Source organism: Canis aureus, chromosome 18 (assembly GCF_053574225.1).
Source record: "Canis aureus isolate CA01 chromosome 18, VMU_Caureus_v.1.0, whole genome shotgun sequence".
NCBI lineage: Eukaryota > Metazoa > Chordata > Mammalia > Carnivora > Canidae > Canis > Canis aureus.
Genome location: NC_135628.1, coordinates 28533632 through 28555515, shown reverse-complemented (window position 1 = coordinate 28555515; position 21884 = coordinate 28533632). Strand labels below are relative to the sequence as shown.

General features: G+C 35.8%; 1 protein-coding gene and 1 non-coding gene across 5 annotated transcripts in view; one reads left to right on the top strand and one right to left on the bottom strand.

Annotated features, from left to right (window-relative positions):
- HDAC9 (histone deacetylase 9) overlaps window positions 1-21884 on the top strand; it is a 1013161-nt gene that overhangs the window by 183962 nt on the left and 807315 nt on the right. The window lies entirely within an intron of this gene.
- On the bottom strand, window positions 1741-1872 carry LOC144289228 (U6atac minor spliceosomal RNA). The gene has a single exon (XR_013357219.1). It is a non-coding gene; the product is annotated as a U6atac minor spliceosomal RNA (small nuclear RNA).

Here is a 21884-nt window from a genome sequence, read left to right as displayed (position 1 = left end):
ATTAATTTGTGAACATGATATTTGCATTTGGTATAGATAAGTATATTTCTATATGTATATAAATATACCTCATTTAAATGAAATGAGTTTTCAGTGTGAGTATCCCCTGAGGAAGATTGGAAGTCACTGAGTGAGTCCTCTCATTTCTCAGATTCGATATTAAGAGACTGACTTCCAGTTAATTTAAGTGGATCTCATTGAGGTGGCTCATGTATCATTGGGTCCGTCTTCTGTTAGAATCTTTGTTTTGATCACCTTTGCTTCATTTACATTTCACCTCCATACTTAAAAAAATGTCTGTATTTTTGTCACTAGAAACTGAGTCCAAGGTGCTGATTCTAGGGAAGTGAATCTTCATTGAACCTATGAGCACCATGCTGGGGGGTTAGTTGTTACTGGGGATGCCAAATGGAAAAGAATAGAACCTTTATAGCTTGCTTTATAGATAAAGCCTATATTCTCCGTAGGTTACATAGGTTAAGTGCATTGGAAAGTTGGAACAATAATCTAATAAATTTTATCAATAGATACAAGTAATGTTTATCAGCTTCTACCACTTGCTTCAGTTCAGTTCAACAAATATTTACTGAGCTCCTGCTTTGTGCCATGTATTTTGCCATGTGCATACTTCCTCCTATATGTAGCTAATTAAATTGATCCCTCACTTTGCTTGTGGGGTATCCCAGCAGGCTTACTGAAGTACATGGTGTCTTGGAGTTGTTTGTCAAAGATAATAGAGATGTAGCTCCATGTTTTATAACACAGTATGCTACATGGAACTCTGTCATGCTTGGTCTAGAAATGTTCCTAAACTCAACCTTTCACTCCTTTCAGAAGTCTTACAACGATAGAGTTCATGTGGAATGTTTTTCTCTATCTTGCTTTCATAACACACAGATCTTTACTGAAGTTTCTCTCTGTTGCTATTTACAAAGTGTCAGTACTGGAGGTTTTTAATTTTTCTTCTGACAACTTGAGAATCAAGGCAGCAGGGCAAGGGGGCTGACTGTCTGGAAGCCATGTGCCGTTCTGTTCCCACACTGTTATTGCTTCATGCTCGCCTTTATGTGTTTCTGTGTTCGTGCAAGTGATGTTCTGGTTTTTTGCCTCTCTCTCTTTTGTTTCTGAATTATTTGTACAAAGTGTATTCTTTAGTTTGGTTATTAGTTGAATATTGGCCAGGCAAGTCATTGCCCGATGCAGGTATGGCATCCCGGAGTAGTCCCCTGATGGCCCCATGGGCCTGCTTTTCTTGATGGCTGTCAGTACAAAGAGAATCCCCATGAGGCTGAAGCCGATGGAGGGCGATGTGTAAACAGAGCCTGATCTTGTTGGCGGGTCTCGAAAAGCTGCCTTTTTTCTTTTTCAAATTCTCGACTTTTTAATCTTCCGTAATTTGAAAGATTAAACTTGATAGTTTGTCGTCATTTTTACTTGTATTCATATTAGTGGTTTTGAACATTTTTCCATGTATTTATTGGATTCTCTTCCCGTTTTGAGTTTGTGCCCTTTGCATATTTTTTAGACTATTCTATTTGTTATTGGTTTCAAGAACTTTTTGTATATTATTGAAATTGTATTTTATCGTAGGAAAACAAACATAACACTAAATTTACTATTTTAACCCTTTTAGAATGTATATTTCAGTGGCATCAAGTACATTCACATTAGTATTGCACAGCCATTACCACCGTCTATCTCTAGAACTTTTTAATCATCCCGAAGTGAAAACAAAATAAAACAAAAAAACTGGCCATGGGGACATGGCACAACGTGGGTGCAATGTCTTACCTGTACATGTGTTGTACAGGCCCTAGGACCTCTTTCATACTTGGCAAGGGAAATGTTAACCTTTTCTCTTTCATACAACAGTAGAAAAACTACTTGAATGATATAATCCTCTCATTGTTTCTCTGAATCCAAAGCTTCCTTAATTATTGCTACTTCGCTTTTAAGAGATGTATTCATACGTTAAATAAACGGTGAAAAGCTGTTTTCATAGGACCATCTTATTGAGCAAATTTTGTTTTGTTAAGTCTTTATAGTTCCTACACTTTTTATTTAATCTACTGGTGTTTGATGTTTTCTTCACTTGCCAATGTGGTATTTCCAGCTGTGCATGGAAATTAATTTTCTGTTTGAATAGACAATTCCAGGAAACTATCTATTAAGGTTATAGGAGGCAAAGAGAATGTTGTTTTACAATTTTTTTCCTGGTATTCTTGGCATTATAAGGGGAGTAAAAAGATTGAAGTAAGAGTCCATGATTGGCAGTTTATCTTTTGTTTTTAACTAATATTTTATAAGTAAAATAAACTTTGCCACAGATCACAAAGGCAGTCAATAATAGAATGTGTTTGGCACTAAGAAACTTATCCTCCACTTAAAAACAATTCTAAATGGATCTTCCATGGACTCTAAAACCTTTCATGGGGGAAGAGACCCCTTTGTGTATCTGACACATTCTGTGGAATCTCAAAGTCAAAGATCTGTAGAATTTTATCTAAAACCCAAGGGTCCAGGTGAGTTTTGGAATTGAGAATTTATCAGATTTTTAAAAGGTAGTATGGAACATAAATCCTGTGTTACATGTCATGTCACTTTTTTTTTTAAGATTTCATTTATTTATCAGAGAGAGAGAGAGAGAAACTCTCATGAGCAGAGGTGGGGGATGGGAGGGTGAAGGGGCATAGGGAGAGGGAAAAGCAGACTCCATACTGACACGGGGGTGATCCCAGGGTCCTGAGATCATGATCTGAGCTGAAGGCAGATAGATGCTTAACCAACTGAGCCACTCAGGTGCTCCTCATGTCATGTCACTTTTAAGTGATAGAGCTCCATGCTCCAGCCATGCCTGCTTCTTCTCAGCTCCACTCAAGTTCTGGACTTAACATTCTTAATATTACAGATATTTTGTTTCTGGGGCTCTGTTACTATTATTCAGTGATTCTTTTGCTGAATTTAATCCCTTACTTGTCTGCTTCTGATCCTTAATACCTAGTTTGTTTGCCATCATGGTAAATGTCTCATCATACCTTATATGAATATATAAGAATATATGTTTGTGTGTCTACTATATACGTATGTATGTGTATATGTGTGTGTGTATATATATGTATTTTCTTCATTGTTTCTATTCTTTTGTACAGATTATTTTCAGTACTGAAATGCCTTTTCCTCTCTTCCTCCCCTTAAATTTACTCCCTACCACATCATTCTAGTAGGGCAATTTATTTTTTCCTTCTGTTATATTTTCTATATTCCCTTAGAGTTTTGAATCTACCTTTGTTATAGTATGTAGTATATTGCCCCTTAATTATTACAATAATTATTTTATTTTATTTTATTTTATTTTATTTATTTTTTTTTAATTTTTATTTATTTATGATAGTCACACAGAGAGAGAGAGGCAGAGACACAGGCAGAGGGAGAAGCAGGCTCCATGCACCGGGAGCCCGATGTGGGATTCGATCCCGGGTCTCCAGGATCGCGCCCTGGGCCAAAGGCAGGCGCCAAACCGCTGCGCCACCCAGGGATCCCTACAATAATTATTTTATATTAGCCTAAGGCTTCTGAGATTAGTACCTCTTTGTATGTCTATTCCTTACACAGTGCTTAGCAAGGCACAGATTCCAATATTTTCAACCCTAAGTAAATAGAAGGTATGTATTTGGAAGTGATAGGGTGAGATTGGGAACTAGGGAAAGAGAGATGTGCAATAGAAATAAATTTTTGAGGGGCATCTGTGTGGCTCAGTTGGTTAAGCATCTGATTTTTGATTTTGGCTCAGGCTGAGATCTCAGGATTGTGAGATCAAGCCCAGTGTTGGGTGGTGCACTGGGCGTGGAGCCTGCTTAGGATTCTCTCTCTGATCCTCCCCCCACGCTCACACTCTCTCCCTTTCTCTTTCTCTCTTTCTCACTCTCTTAAAAAAAAAAAAAAAAAGAAATTCATGAATAAGACAGAGTAGTTTAGAGTAGCAGTGCTTTTGTTTATCTTAAATGCATGTGAGGATTAGAAAACTAAAAGACTTTCTTGGTTTGGAGTATTAGGAAAACTTCAGAAAGGAGTTGTAGCTGGAGACCAACCTTGGCAGGTGGATGGAATTGAGGTAGGCGAAGAAGAGTGCCCAGTGCTTCCCAGAGAAGGGAGGTGCATTGCTAAGGGAATGGGTGTGGATAAATGGAGAAGATATTTAAGTTATTGGCCAATTATAATATAAGTTCTAAATTAGGGGCACCTGAGTGGCTTAGTGGTTGATCATCTGCCATTGGCTCAGGTCCCGATACCAGAGTCCTGGGATCAAGTCCTGTATCAGGTTCCCTGGAGGGAGCCTGCTTTTCCCTCTGCCTATGTCTCTGCTTCTCTCTGTGTGTCTCTCATGAATAAATAAATAAAATCTTTAAAAAAAAGTTTTAAATTAGAAGAGTGACAGTAGAAACAGGTCAGTAGGGCCAGTAGGGCTGGATTACACAGAGCAATAAATATATTGTAAAAATAAGTGGATCTATTTGGAGTAAGATGTCATTGCGAATTAAAGAATAGAACAGGAATGATATGTTAAAAACATTTCTGAAAATAAATTTATCCACAGCATATCCAGTTTACATGAACTAAAGGATGGGGAAGGGGCTGAGTTACATCCTTGTGCTGAAAACCAGTCGGAGATCATAAGGGTCTGAACTGAGATGATGCTAGTGAGACTGAGAATGGAGAGAGAAGAGTGTCACTTCTGAAAAGTAAAACCGTGATGTGATGATTAATTTTTGTATCAATTTGACTAGGCTACTGAACGCCAAGATATTTGGTCAAACATTATTCTCACTGTTTCTGTAAGGGTGTTATTGAAATTAACATTTAAATTTGTAGACTGAGTAAAGCAGACTGAGCCTGCATAATGTGGGTAGACCTCATCCAATTAGTTGAAGGCCTGAATAGAGCAAAGGGCCAATAACCTCCCCTAAATAAGAATTCTGCTTGGCAGCCTTTGAGCTGGAACACTGGTTCCTCCTGGTTCTTCAGAAGCCTGCTGACCTTTATTTATTTATTTATTTTTTAAAAAAAGATTTTATTTATTTATTTATTAATGAGAGATGGAGAGAGGCAGAGACAAGGCAGAGGGAGAAGCAGGCTCCATGCAGGGAGCCTGACATGGGACTCCATCCTGGGTCTCCAGGACCAGGGCCTGGGCTGAAGGTGGCGCTAAACCGCTGAGCCACCCAGCCCGCCTGTCTGCTGACCTTTAATCTTAAATGGAGACACCAGCTCTGCAGACTTTGGACTTACCAGCTTTCACATTGTGTGAACCAACGCCTTATAGTAAGTTTCTGTTTGTTGGAGAACTCTGACTAATACCTGTAGGCCATGGAGACTGACCATATATGGATGCTACAGGTGAGGGAAGAATTAAAGATGACCTAAAATTTGAGAACGAGAATTCTGGAGAATAGTAATAGTAGCAATAGAGGAAGTTGAAATAGGAAATCAGTCCTAAGAGAGCATATGTTTGGTTTTGTTCTTGTTGATTCTGAAGTGGTATCAGAGATTCAAGTGAAATTATTTTAAGAAGATGTAGTAACGTAGGTAGCTCTAAGGTAGCTCGAGAGGGTTAGGGTGGGTGTGGCATCTTGGAATCCTATGCAAGCAGGTGAACAGAGGTCTCCTGGCAGAACAAAGCCCACAGGGGAGTGAGAGAGGGAAGCAGAGGGTAAGGTGGGAATTATGGACCTAGAGAAGAAAGATGAGTCAGTACATAAAAACCTAGTTGGTGATAGAGTTCACTCTTGACATTGGTTTGTCTGCCTGGTGCGTGAGAATGTGAGCTCCATGATGGCAATGGTTTCCCCACTCCTTTTACCCCAGTTTTAAATATTGTGCTTCAGATTGGTGAGATCTCTAGAACATTACTTTAACCTTTATTTTTCACCTTATTTTTTAAAAAAGATTTTATTTATTCATGAGAGACACAGAAAGAGGCAGAGACCTAAGCAGAGGGAGAAGCAGCTCCATGCAGGGAGAAGCAGGCTCCATCCTGGGACTGCGGGATCACACCCTGAGCCAAAGGCAGATGCTCAACCGCTGAGCCACCCAGGCGTCCCATATTTTTTTACCTTAAATGAAAAATGAAACAGGAATTAGGATTTCTTTGCTCTAATCTTGACCTGGCATGGACTTAGACATATAGAATCCAGTTTCACATTTTAATTTCTAGAACTTTGATTTCCTTTTCCAAAATCTGAAGGTTGATTTAAGAACTTTTAGGATTTTCTTATAGCTGAAAAATACTGGGGAAAAGTATCTATATGTCAAAAGAGGCAAAAGTGGCCTTGGGTAAATTCAGAAAATAAATTTTATAACAAATCTTCCTCACACTTTTTGGGAAGTTTTTAATTAATTCAGTATTAATCAGAATATTATAATATATTAAATGAAAGCTTTTATGTAACCTTGTCTAAAAGCATCTTTGGACCAATGGATTTCCTCCTAAATATTAAAAATGTGATTAAAAAATTTTTTACAGGGGGCCTAAACCTATTTTATATAGCTTTAAATTAATATAGCTGTAACCCCCCCCCCCCAGAAAACAGAAACATACAAGCCGCATTTTTCCTTAAACTGTAATACCGTAAAGAAATTTCAGTTCTCATGGAATTTTTATTCTATTACAAAGTCTTGTAACTCTTCAAAGCTTCTCATAGAGTTAACTTACATAATTAAAACAGAAGGATCACTGGTTAAAATAATTCTGTATCTTTACCATACCTTATTCAAAATTATGTTGCACCTCCTCATATGTTTCTAGATCTGTGCTAACATCATACAATCTCACAACACCCATTTTTTTTAAAAAAGATTTTATTTTATTTATTAGAGACAGAGAGAGAGAGAGAGAGAGAGAGAGGCAGAGACAGAGACACAGGCAGAGGGAGAAGCAGGCTCCATGCAGGGAGCCCGACGTGGGACTTGATCCCGGATCTCCAGGATCAGGCCCTGAGCCAAAGGTGGCGCTAACTGCTGAGCCACCAGGGCTGCCCTCACAATACCCATTTTTAGTCAGTTTGGGTATTTGATCAAAGCATGATGTTTAAATTATAGTATATACCCTTTAACAATTTTTTCACCGTACAATTTAAAATATGACGAATTTCTAAGAAATTTGGAAAAAATGTGATTTAAAAAAATGTACAGTGTATATGTTGATATACTATATGTGATACAGAAACTATTGAACAGATGGGGAATAGGTGCCATAAGCTTTAATCCAAAGGCATTTAGATACTAACATTAAAAAAAACATTTTGTTTATTAAGTGGAACTTGTGCCCCCAAGATATGCATTGTGTGTTAAATACTATTTTTAATTCTAATTGTCTGTCTTCATACTTCCTGGTGTGTAAGGGCACACTCTCTGTGGTCATTCTTTCTTAGTGACCAAATCTATTATTTGCAGATTCCATCTGAAAATAATCTGCCTTAGACTAACAAAGTGCTGGGTTTTTTGGTTTTGTTTTGTTTTGTTTTGTTTTGTATTTAATGTCTCTTTTGTTTGTTTTGAGGCTCTTCTTAATTGATGACCGTTAATAGGTAAGAATTCTCTCAGGAAATAGACAATGTCACCACAGCAATCAGATATGCACTTTTCTGATACAATTTATCTACAGAGTAATATCTAGAAATATTGCCTATTTCCAGTAGTGATACTTGAAAATTATTTATTTTTACTACCTAGAGATCCCAACTTTCTGGATTTCTTATGAAGGTAAGTAATTTATTTTACTTTTGTGTATATTCATACTCAAATCACTTAGTTATTCATGTTGGTCAGCTGACACCTTAGTTTTGTTTTTGTTGTGTATGGGCATGAGGATCTGCTTTTACTATTTGCTTTGTAATCAGATATAGAAGAGATTAAAAAATAAAATATACATATTTGGGAACATAAAAAAGCATTAGAAAAACTTGTGACATCTCTGCTCCATTTAGAAGTCACACTAATGACTGCTTTGCTTCTCAGTAATTTTCCATTTGTAACATTTTATACCTGGATACACAAATGTAATGCAATTGAACAAGAAAACAATTATCTGTCTGGTGGAAATAATGTACTTATCTCATTGAAACAATTGACTTGTTTAAAAATACACAGAAGTTCTGCTCAGACTACAGTTACCTGTAATTTGTGAAGAATTTCCAGGAAGAATTAAAATTCTCTGATGTAATGGGACCACCTACTGAATCTCTTGGTTGTGAATGATAAATTTCCATTCAGAATTCCCCTGTCATGCAAATCTCTATTTGGAATCATTTTGGTTTTGAGAGCCTTTTTCAATAATCTCTGAGTTTTGGCTGGATCCCTGGAAAACTGCACGCAAAGGCTGTATCTTCCAGTGAAAGCTTCATGTTGACTTGTGGGTTCTATGTCAGTGGAACATTTCAGCACTTTTTGGCTTGGCACAAATGTTTCTTGGCATTTTCTGAGGAGTTTGGCCCAACCCATCTATAGGATCACACTAGATTCTGGATAAACTCTTAAAGCCATCATTCATCTGCAAGCTAATTTGGGATTTTATTGGATTTTGGAAGTGGACTAACACCATTGAGCAATGAGGATTCAATATTTTTAATAATATTTCCAAGGACATATGTACTTTAAAAATAATACAAGGAAAAGTGACTTTTCCCTTAGTACAGTGCTTATTCTTCTTATATCTGATCTTTTCACAGAGGTCAATGTCCTGTTTTAATTTCTCAGTATGTTTTTTTCTTTCTTCACCAGTTTCTAAAGTTATTGCAAATCAACAACGTTTTCTTCTTTCTGAGAGATTTCTCTGGCTCTGGCTGGCTTTAGTCTTATGATGTGGGACTGATGTGGGTTTTCATTTTTCACCTTAAAAGTACTGCCAAAGCTAGTTAATTTTAGTTATAACATCATAGAATGTTGGTGCCTCTAGGTGCCTTGAAGATGGCCTTGTCCAGTGCTCTCATTTCAGGCTCAGGGGAGCTGGGCCTACTTATTTGACACAGGAAGCTTAGGCTGGAACTTATGACCACTTCTCAACTGAGCTGGTCTGTGGAAGCCATCTCTCCATTCTCCGAAAATGCTTAAGATCCATCCTTCTTCTCTATCTCAGATTTTGTATCTTTAGGTTGTTTTCCTTAATGCTTTTAAAATAACTCCCCATACTTTCATGAATTTGGAAAACCAGAAAAAACAAACAAACAAACAAACCTGTTTTACATTTGGTTAGGATTTCAAAATATTATGTACTACACCATTCTCGTTTGAAGCCATCAAGAAATACATATAAGAGAAAGGGGAAAAAAAAAAAGAGAAAGGGAAATAGATCAAAATTATTGCCTTCTTACAAATAATATTGGGTTTTGGACCACATGGTAGACTCAAGGCTGAAGCTGGCTTCCTGTGCCTCCCAGGGCTCTCTACTGAACTTAGCCACCCAGTCCTTGATGGAGAAGTGTGGATTGGCAAGTCCCCACCCTACCCCCATGCAGGACCACTCTCAGGAAGGACTGTCAGGGCAGTATCTCTGAGAGACCTCACTGGGAGGCCAAGAGCCTATCACTCGGGTGCTTTCCAAGGACTCTGGCCAATGAAAGCAGCCCTCCACCACTCATAGGAAGCAGCTCCTTTCAGGTAGGTCACCTTTTGGTGAGTGTCTTCATCTTCGTCTTTTTCTTTTTCTTCTTTTCTTTTCTTTTTTGCCTTACCACTCCTGTTTCCCATCAGCATTCTGACACCAGTGTCATTTACATTTTTCCCCCTACATAATGAGTTATGTTCCCATTATAATCCTGAATCGAGTCGAAAAAGCAAGGGTAAAGAAGTCAGCCTAGGCAACTGACCATTTGCATTTGAGGAAAATAAATGAGAATTAAGCAGTGGTGACGAGAGTGCTTTGAACACATGCTCAGAATATTCTGAATAATGGGAAATGAAGAACTTTTACTCTGTCATCACCAGGGTATTGTTCTTCTGACATTTAAAAAAAAGATTTTATTTATTCATAAGAGACACACAGAGAGAGACAGAGATAATATAGGTAGAGGGAGAAGCAGGCTTTCTGCGGGGAGCCTAATGTGGGACTCTATCCCAGGACCCTGGGATCAGGACCCAAGCTGAAGGCAGACGCTCAACCACTGAGCCCCTCAGGTATCCCATCTTCTGACATTTTTTTTAAAAGATTTTATTCACTTATTCATGAGAGACACAGAGAGAGAGAGGCAGAGACACAGGCAGAGGGAGAAGCAGGCTCCATGCAGGGAGCCCGATGTGGGACTCCATCGGGGTCTCCAGGATCACGCCCTGGGCTGCAGGCGGCGCCAAACCGCTAAGCCCATCTTCTGACATTTTTAAGAGAAAGCTGAGGGGAGACTTTTCCTATCTATTTGTTGTCCTGCTTCAGCTCTGTCAGCACCCACCATTATATTTTAATAAATATGTTCCCCAGTACCTATAGGCAGAGTCAAATGATTTTATTTTGTTTTGATTCTGTCTCTTTCTGAATCTGAATTAAGTAAAATTTCAGGTCATAGAAGTGTCTTAGACTTTCTAGTTGATTTTTAGTTTGATGGAATTAAATGTCTACTAGGTTTCATGACTTTGTATTTTTTCAGATATTTTTTAAGTGATCACCTTGTTTCTTTACCTTCTCCAGCAACAGTTGAAGAGAGCTACCTATGAGCCTAAAGAATGTTTAACAGTATCCTTCCTATTAAGATTTCTTTCTTTAGGGTTTCTTGCCTTGTGAAAGATGTTGCATCTGTGCATAGACACTTTTACTTCATTCAGAGGTAAATTAAAACTAATAAAAAATGATAATGTACTGGACTCTTACAGATTCTCCTCCCACTAGTACACTCATTTAGATTTTGCTTCCTTTTAGTAGGTTCAAGGCCATTTAGTTAAAAGGATACTGAATTGCAGAGTAGATTTCAGATTTTATGTTTTAAGATGTTAAGATTTAAGATATTTTAGTACATTCTTGGAATCAAAACCATCACCTTTAAGATTGTTTCTGAAGAAGTGGTTGAACTGACATCTCTTGAATCATCATAATGTTTTTGCTTAGTGGGCCTGTCAAGGGCCCCTGAGGAGTGGCACACAGCAAGTTACACAAAGGTAATCATGATAAACAGCGGAAGGCACTGGGCCAGCAGAGACTAGCAGTGGAGACCTATGGACCTGGATTGAAACTCAGTTCCACCAACTGACTTTCACAATCTCCCTGTTGGTGTTTGCTTATCTGCACAGTGGGCATGCTAATTAATGCTGTCTATTTCAAAAGTCTTGTGAGAATTAAGTGAATTGATACCTGGAAAGCACTTTAGAACAGTGTTTGAAACATCATAAATGCTTTATAAATCTTAGCTGTTGAACAGTCTTCACATTCCTAGTTTGAGGTAGTGGATCAGTGTTTACCTGTATTTTAAAGTGTTTTTCTATAATACTACACTATTATGTAGGAAAACAGAACTAGAAAGATATCTGAGGTTCCTAGCTTGCATTTTTAAAGGTGAACTGTGCATCAAAAGACTATGAGCCTTAATTTTGTATAATGTAATATTAATAAATAAATATAATAAATAAATATAGACTCTTTGGTTGTCTGTGTGAAATCAGTTGATGATTCCAGGCAATTTATTTCCCACTGTCAAACTGTTTATAGTTGTCTTCATTGTTGTCATTGGATTTGGCCTAAAATTGTCATGTAGTCGTAGTTGCTCTGATTATAAGGGGAATATTGAGGAAATAAGTGTCCAGTTATTAACAGATAAAGAAGCATAAAATATATGGATATTTTTGAGGAATGTAGGATAATCTAATAGAAGGTATAAAATAACTTAAGGAGAAAATTTCCTAATATAATGTATATGTGTTTGTGTGTATGGGGTGTTACGTGGACATGCCATGTAAGAAATAGTGAAGGGAAAGTTTCGGGGGAACCTAAAAGTTTTACTTTAGTTTGTATAATAATTAATTTGGCTACATCAATATCAGGAAAATAATTAGAATAACAGATTATGTTTAGTGCCTAAAGAAATATGTTTGACAACTTTTAATTTTCTTTCCTCCTACACACCACTTCCTAGTTTGTTTCTGGCACACCAGATGTGTCTCAACACAGTGGCTAATCCGGGTAGAGTTGTGTGAACACCCGGGCATAACAAATTTTCTCGTTTTCATTCCACTTAATGAAACTAAAATTAGAAGGAGCACTGTATTTTACAAGTAATGTTATACAGATATAAGGTGTAGCTTGCCCTTTCTCCAAACCTCTGCATCAATGTTCCTTTATTCTTTTTCAGTGTTCTTTTTAAAGCTAATATTAAAGTTTGTGTGCAAATGATGAATGTACACAAACTGATTGCAACCATGCAGTCATTGGTTAGACACCAATGGGCTACTATTGGTGCACAGGAGACAGGAGTTAAGAGGGATGACTGGTGGGGGAAAGTGAAAAAAAATTAGTCACAGGGAAAGTTTTTTTTTTTTTTTTGTAATACTCTCTTTTGTTTTCTAGCTTCTTTGAATGGACCAAATAACTGCTGTTTTTTATCTTAAAATCAGCTTTAGTTCTTGATCTCCATGGAGAAAATACTTTGCATAGGCATTTTTATTTTGTCTTTCATTTATTTACTGTAGTAACTTCCCCATTATTTTTAGCCTTTTTTCCATTTAAATGCCAGGGCATGTACTACATTTCAGAAGCTGTAATTTTCTTTCGAAGAAATTAATTTTGCTTTTAGCTTTGGCCTCATATGTGATCCTTGTGTGTGTCTCTAGTTTTAAACATCTACCAGTAATTTATATAACCATTTTTCTCAATTTTTAATTATAGAATAATATTACCAACAGAAGGGAGATATTCCTTACCATACCAACCTGTGCAGTTTGTTTCCTTTTGGCTTCAAGTCATATTCATTTTCAGTTTATATTGCCCTTTTCATGTATTATATATTCTTTAATGACTGGTTTCTGTGAGTGGTTGTTCGATAATCAGTAGTTTACTTAATTATTCCTCTGATGTTAAAGATTTAGACTTATAATGTTTTGCTACTGTATATTACATCCCCACAAAAATCTGTTTGAATATGCCTCTTTTTTTGTGTGTAGGTGGTTATTTACTCAGTTTAAACTTTCTGGCCTGATGTTATTAGGTTAAAAGTATCAAATATTTTTATGGGTCAAGGGATGTGATTTTTGAAAAATGGCTTTTGAAGTGCTTTGTCAAGTGGGCTTTCTACTGTAAATTTCCAGCAATAATGTATAGGTTTATCTATTTTTCTAAGAACTTGGATATGGTGTCTGAGAACTTTTGTATTTGTTAGTTAAATGTAAAATGATACTTCAGCGTTGCCTTAATTTGCTTCACTTTGATAAATAAAATGCTTGGTTGCTCTCTTTTTTTTATGTGTACTTAATAATTTGATTCCCATTTGTAGATCCTCCATATTATTGCCTCATTTTTCTTCTGAATTTTGTTTTTCTGTCAGATTGTTTATCCCCTTTTGTAACATAGAAGAAAACCTTTGATCACTTGTATTTGATAAATATTTCTGCAATATGTTGTTTTCTTTTTACCATGACTATTACTTTTCTTAGAAGTTAAAGATTGAACTGTTACACAAAACTTAACATCTTTTTGTTTCTTTTATTAAATACTCAAGGTTTAGAAAGCTATCATTCTTGCAGAAATACCCGATTTTATTTTATGCTAAAACTAGATCATATATTTATACGTATATACTCAGCCACACATACACAGAAAAAGATAAGGAGGCATTTGTATTACGACTATATTATACTTTATAAATTTTGACCCAATTTACCTCAAATCACCAACCAGTTATCTTAGTATTATTTATTAAATAGCTATTGTTTTGAACTTCCTTTTTATTAATATTTTTACGTATATTAGAAACTTTCCTGGACTTTCTATTCTTATTTGTTGATGTATTTCAAAAATAAATATCAAAACCAAGTTATTTAAACTATTAATTGCTTTAGGGCCCTGGGTGGCTTAGTTGGTTAGCATTTGACTCTTGATTTTGCCTCAGGTCATGATCTCAGGGTCATGAGATCAAACCTTGTCTTGGGCTCTGCACTCTGTGGGAAGTCAACTTGAGATTCTCTTTCTTCCTCTCCACTCCCTGCCTGTCCTCTCCTTCGCTTGCTGTCACTTTCTCTCTCAAAAAAATAAAAAAAAAAATACTGTTGCTTTATAATAAGTTTTAAAATCTGGTTGGCTCAGATCTTCTTTTAAAAAATCATTGAGCTTCTATTATATACCAGAAAAAATGTGGGTAGAGAAATGAACAATACCCAGTTTCCCGCCCTGGTAATCAACATCTTCCAAGGAAAATAGACATGAAAAAAAAAAAAAAACCCATTTATAATGTGATAAAAAACATAAAAGAGAGGTGAATATAGTACTGTGGTAGCACAGAGAAATAGCATATTTTCACCTGTTTATTTTTAAAACTAATGAAAGTTTTATATTAATTTTAATTGCTATTTTATGTCTACAAAATTACTTGAGAACGTTTGATTTTTTTAATCTTATAATCTCATTTAGGATTATTTTCTGTATCTCAATTAAATTCCATAGTTTTCTTTAATATGAAATAATTATGTACATGTTATGAGTATTATTTTGGTAATCTCCAGGTAGTTCCATATTTGATTTATTTCTTTTAAAAAAGCTTTTGTTTTGGGGTTGGCACTCAAGGAAAAATTGGAGCATATACTCCTGCATCTTCTGGGGTGGTCTCTCAAACATTCATTGGTATTACTTCTGGGTTTTGATAGGATTTAGCATACACAAGATGCAAATATAGATGTGTTAGTGATGTTAATTTTGAAACTGACAGTATGTCAATGAAAAATTCTTGAACCAAGAAAACATATTCTTATGAAAATCTGATTGAAATTGTAGAAAACAGTCTGTGTTCTATAGCCACGGAAACTTTACACTGTACATCTTTGGCATGTGAATTATAGTTTCTATCACTGCAGCTGTTAACTGGTGACAAGGAGGGGATAAAAGATACTCAGGAGTTTTGGAAAATAAAACAAACATATAATATAGTAATCATTTCTGGAATTCTGTGTACATCAGTTATTTAAACTCTCCTATTTAAATGCACACTCAAGCTCATTTCATTATTTCAGTTTTATAACGTATGCTTTATTTAAAAATATTTTTGTATTGGCAAATTAGGTCAGGAATAAGCAGGACCTCAGTGACGTAAATAAAGAAATCCCAATGGATGACTGTCTTTGGACTTTCTCTTTTGTGTAATTCTTTTTATGTACGAGAACACTTCTCTTGGCCAGGATCCCATTATAAAAAAGAAAAGAAAGGTGGGGATGTGGGGGGGATAAATATTCCCAGAGAGACTCCTTGAATTTCAGCCCTTTCAGTTACATGATTATTCTTGTGGTTACAGGAGATGAAAGAATAATGAGGAGTTGGTTTCCTATCTGAATCATAAAATATAATTTGGATATACACAGGGCCATTGACTTGAATAAATGGATGCCTTTTAAAAATTCTCTTTTGGGAGGCACACTGAAATGATTTTAGTGGTCCAAGTTCTGTAACCTCAGAGTAAGTTCAAGTGCAGAATTAAGAGTAGCAGACACTTGATAATAAATTTAGTCCAAGTGTTTATGTTTAATTTATGCACTTCTTTGAAAAAAATTATTTGAGACATCTTATAAGAATGTATTCAATTTAATAATGAGGAAAAGTATAGAGAAGAAAAGATTATCAGGAAAATATACATTTATTTATTTATTTATTTTTTATTGGAGTTCAGTTTGCCAACAGGAAAATATAAATTTAGTGGGAAGTCTTAGCCACAAAAAAAGCAAGTATGCTTATATTTATTATTCCTATCATGTCTTTTATTACATACACACATGCAATTATTTATTATTATTGTTACATATATTGAATCTTTATATTTGTGTTTTAAAAACACAGTTTTTAGGTGTATCATTTGGCTTTGGTAGTACTTTTATATGATTCCCTTTAAAAGAACTACTGGTTTACCTGTGGGTGATTTCAGATCAACCTGGTCAGTTTAATCATTAATTTAACAATGGAGGGATAAGAAATGTGTGGGAAAGAAGAGCAGGCATAGTAAACATGATGTAAAAAACTTACTGAATCCTCCATTTGAGAGAGAACTGTTTCTGTTTTATTTTTTTATTTTATTTTATTTTATTTTTGAAAGAACTCTTTCTTAATAGCTACCCAGATCATAACATTTCATATTTTCTATCTCAATAGCTAGCTCTCTTTTTTCCCTTAACATCACCTGCAGCAAACAAAACAAAAAATAACTCTCCTAATCTTAAATCATTTCTAATTTGTGTGGTAGACTTAATCATTTGTATCCAAAATGTCCTAGTACATCCATTCTAAGTTGTAACGAAGTCATCATTGATAACATAGAGTATGGAAAGAAAATTTCGAGAAAAATTAGACTTTTACTTAAGATATGCTTTGCTATCTGTTTATTAATTATGTTGTATAAACTATAATCTTCTATTAAGTGAAATAAATGTAAGGCTGCTATATTATCTGGACCAAATTGTGGAATTGAATCACTGAGATGCAGCTCTGATTGTTGTTGACTGTACAGCAGTCAGAAGAGTTAGTTCAGATTTCCCTTGGTTCAAATCAGAAATGGGAACAGTTTTTTAAGGGAAAAGAGTAGTATGTAGTTTTTTTGAAAAGAACTGGTATTCTCTTTTTGTCTACTAAGGACAACTACAAACAATATATACTGTAAACATTCTACTGATATAATGAGGAAAGTGAGGCACATAGTTGGATTTTTTTCAGACTTAATTGTGTTCATCAGACATTGGAATACCATATAAAATCCAGATATTCTACTATGTCCAGTGCTACAGCCTTGAATAAGACCTAGATCTGACTCTCAAAGAACTGAGAGTCTAATGGAGAAACTTTGAATTTATCATGAGATCGCTACTTTTCAAACAATTCACATTCAGTAAATTGCTGATGAGAATCATCACCTTTGGGCATTTATCACTTATCTAATAATGTAACTTCTGGCTAAGAGAGTTTCTTATTTCAGATACTGTAATGTAAATCAGCTTGTACCATCATTTTAAACCTTTTTCAACTAGAATCCACATTTTACCTTTAGAACTAGTGGATGTTGAAAAGAGTTCAATGTAATGTAATTGAGTCACTTAGAAGGCCTATTTTAAACCAGTCACTTCCTTTTCTTTCTTTGCACCCTATGACACACCAGAATCAGGAAAGTATTGTTTTTGTTTTTTGGGAGTTGCTATATGATGTGGAACCAAAACTAAGTTAATATGGACTGTGTTTTTCAGCTCAAGGTTGTAAATTAAACTGAGATTTTCTTCCTTTCCTCTTCTGAATTTGGGCCTGAGGAGTTTCTCATGTTATAAATTGACAATTTTTATTTATTCATAGTGAAATGATCCCTTTTATTTATAGCTAAGTTCATCATTTTAACACTTAATCCTCCATGACATTCTGGAGGAGAGGAAACTTGGCAACCATTCATTATTATCTGTTTTTACCATCAGAAGGTATTTATTTGTAAAGAGAGCATGGCAATGACGTCAAGGATAGGAATAAAATACTCCCTAACATTTTTATACAGGGCGGCCTTTCCTTTGGAGTCCTGATGGTAAATATGACCATAATTACTTAAAATGCATGCAAAGTCCCCTGGAGACATAAAAGCATGTAACTATAGTTGTGGAAGGAGAATGTCTGATAATAAAAGGAGAAAATGTCAGTCTTGGATTAATGATTTGGGAATCCCATCAGTAACCATCTACACAACATTTAACTTACATTTTAAAGCAGCTTACAAAGCTCTTAGTGAGTTGGGCTTCACCACCTTTGTGCCTGTGTAAAAATTCACCCATCAAAGAAGCCCACTAACTCACAGTCCCAATACTATTAATCTGGGACTTAAAAAAAAAAAGTTTGAGAGAGAGAGTGTGTGTGCAGGGTGCGGGGTAAAGGGAGAGGGAAAGTCATAAGCAGATTCCTTGTTGAGCACGGAACCTGGTGTGGGGCTTGATCTCTTCTCCCTGAGAGCATGACTTGAGCCAAAACCAAGAGTTGGAGGCATAACCGACTGTGCCACCTAGGCACCTCTGCAGATCTAAGACTTAAAAAAAAAATAGATTTTCAGGCCCTGATAGTGTATCTTGAATACAAATACAGTACTTAGTGAATGAGTTTCTGATGTTTGTTTTGAGACTGATTGTGCTGTGATATATTGAGAGAAGTCCAATGTAAGTTTTGCCTTTGCATGAGAGAATGATGAACTTTGGTGCAAGTGTTGGTATCCTCATGGTTTTCTTCTGATACAGTCATAGTATCCATGACTGTTATTTGACTTGGTCTCTATGATGAAGTTACATGTAGAGATGTTTGCTGGTGCCTGTTAATCGCGAACAGAAAGATCTACTTGATAATGGGTATTTTAAATCTGTCCCTGGAAAGAATGAGTTTTGTACTCATGCATTCAGCAAAAGGTTCTGAGTGCTACTTACTATTCTAAGCTCTTGGGATGAAAAATGTACAGTGAAAACCTAGGTCCTATGATAATAGACATTGTGAAGTGCAGCTGGAAAGACATAAATAAACAATGTTTAAAGCATAGATTTGTTCATGTAAAGTATGGTCATTGTGATTATTTCTATTCAAGTGAGTACAGTGTATAATGTAAGTAAATAATGGGGAAGGAGTGACAAGTGAGGAGGATGCATGGAAAGGTGTGGAGTTATGGAGGGGAGAGAGAGAGTTCATATTTCAGGCACAAAAGACCACTGCAGGGGAGTGAGCAAAGGGCTAAGTGGCATGCGGTAAAGGTTAAGGTGCAAGGATTCTCTTGGAAGGGATTCTTTAGTTACTGAAAGATCAAGCTGTTTACTGAGATCAGTGATTCACTGAGTTTCTTTTAGACAGAGTATTATAAAAAATTAGAATGCTTATCTTTTTAGTAATCTGCCTTTTTTAATGTTTCTGTCTTAGCACCCAAGACTGCCTTTGTCCTAATTTGATGGTTAGGATGATGATGAATAGGATGATGAGGAATACCACTGTGGAGACTTAAATGAAAGAAAACAAGGGCACCTGGGTGGCTCAGTCAGTTAAGTGTACAACTCTTGATTTTGGCTTAGGTCATGATCTCAACATTGTGAGATCAAGCCCCATGTCAGGCTCTATGTTGGGTGTGGAGCCTGCTTGAGATTCTCTCTCTCCTTTCTCTGCCCTTCCCTCACCTCTGGCTCTACTCCCCCTCCCCCAAATAAAAAAAAGTTTCCTTATTTATTATTCATCATTTTTATTATTATAAGATTCAATTCTAGGATGTTCTTCCCTCAGCCTTTATGATTACTTCTTTATACAATATTATTAAATTCTATTATGAAAAAGTGATTTATTGAAATTCATTAACCCTGTCGGTGGTGAGCTCTTGCTCTGGAGCTAGAGGAGACAGGTGTGAATCCTTGTTGCATTATTCACTGCTTTTTACACTGAGAATGTTATCTAACCTCTCTAAACTTTTGTTTCCTCATCTGTTGATAATTGTACCAACTTCATAAGATGAATAAGATAATACAGTCAAGTATCTTGTTGAGCCATCTTTATTTTTTTTAAGATTTTATTTATTTATCTATTTGAGAGAGGACAAACATAAAAATGTGTGAGTGAGGGGAGGAGCAGAGGGAGAGGAAGAGAGACAGTCACAAGCATATTCCATCCTCAGTGCAGAGCCTGATTTGGAGCTTGATTTCATGACCCAAGAGCATGACCTGAGCTGAAATCAAGAGTATGCTTAACCATCTGAGCCACCCAGGCACCCCTGAGCTATCTCCTTTTGATTGTTTCATAAGACGGAAAAGGTGTATTTTATGTGTCTCTCTCTCTTGGAACATCCAGAAAGGAGGAGGTTCTCAAAATTAGGTTTCAGGCTACCATATTCAATTTGTAGCCCATCTGGTATAGCTGAAGACCAAACCACAGTTTTACATAAACCTTTTCCTTATCGAAGGTAGTTGTTCATTTATTAATGCAAATGCATTGTGCCTTGGATGTGTGAGCCCTAAAAATATACTTCCAGGGATAAAAATAGATCTGTTGGAGTTCTGAGATGCTGCTTAATCAGAACCAGCTGCAAGCTGTCTAGAAAATGCAAGTTATATGAGCCAGATGGCTTTTGCCCTTTTTACTTTAGACAGCATGTAATTTGGATAACTACAGCTACAGTAATACATTTTGCCAGTCACACTGTTTGATAAACATATTTGTTGAGAACAGCCACTTCCAATTAGAGACCCAGTAAAATGTTAATTTATTTTAATAATTTTTCCCTCTAGGGTAAGACCAAGAATACTTTTAAAAGAAATGCCTATTTCCAGGAGAGAGTACTTTTCAAGGTTTATTGTATTCCAGTGGCCAATTTTTAGTTTTGGCATTTAAGTAACGATGAGGAGTATTCATGACCTACACTTCTTTTTTTTTTTTTTCCTTAAATTTAGTATATATGTGAGGGACCATAGTTTTCTGTATTTTATAAGTGTGTTTGTTTTACCTGTAGAAGGATGGTTTGGCTAGTTTTAACTTTCTTCTACACAGCTCTAATTACTATAAACTCTGATAATAGTTAACTCAGTATTGTTTGTCCACAAACCATTATTAATATGGTGTTTTTGAGATTTTACTTTTATGACTGGGATCTTTAAGAAGGAATTTTCGTTATTAGCTAGTGTAACCATGACTGATTTTCATTGACTGAAGATTACTGTAAACATAGTCATTAATATTAGCTGACTTCTAATTTCATCTACTCAGATAAAACAGCAAAGCTAAATGTTTGGGCTGTTCACACTCTGAAGACCTAAGCTCAGATACAGGGTGCTTTTAAGAGATGTGAAATTAGCAGTTCTATTTTTCACTGATGATACCACTCCTTGGAAAAGCGTTTTGAAGCCTGATCGTCCATTACATGTGATGAAGAATTCTCTATTTCTTGGGACATCTACTGGGCAAAAATAATAGATTGCTGAGCCCCTCTGAAGGATCTCTCATGTCATAATTTTTCCATAGTTCCAAGCATTCCAGCATTGTGAGTTTATTAGGACCTAAGTGTTTTTTTTTTTCCTTTCCAAGTTTAAAGGGGAGAGGATATTTCATCTATAGGAATAGTGATATTAGGACATAAATTTCATTATCAGAGTAAATGCAGAGTTATTTGCAGGTACTTATAGTACCAGGAACTCTTCTAATCACTTTATACATTACTGCATCTAAGCTCACAACAACGTAACATTACAGGGTATATATTTTTATCCTGTTTACAGATAAGGAGGCAATGGCTTTGGAGTATAATTGTTCACATCATACAGAAAGTGTCAGAGTCATAATTTGAAGCTACTGTTATTTTAATGGTCTGTCTGACTCATGCTATTTAATTCCAGCCATTCAGCTATGAAAAGCGGCATTTGACTTAGCCATAGCTGTTCTTTCAGAGATAAACACATGCCTCTGTCCATTCTTATAAAACAGTGATGCTTCTCAGAATTTAAGCTCAGATTAATATGTGAAAAGGTCTAATCTCTCTCACTTCACCTCATTAAATACACTGTAACTAGTGTACTTAAAAAATAAAAGTCATATCAATGGAGAAAATCTCATTTTGGTGCTTTTCCAATAGGTAGTTAAGAATGATACTTATATGTAATGCTTTGAGAAACTGGTAAGTTCTTCTGTGATATGCAACAGCATAGGAAGCAAATGTTCACCAGATTTACCAAATCTAAATCCTACTTTT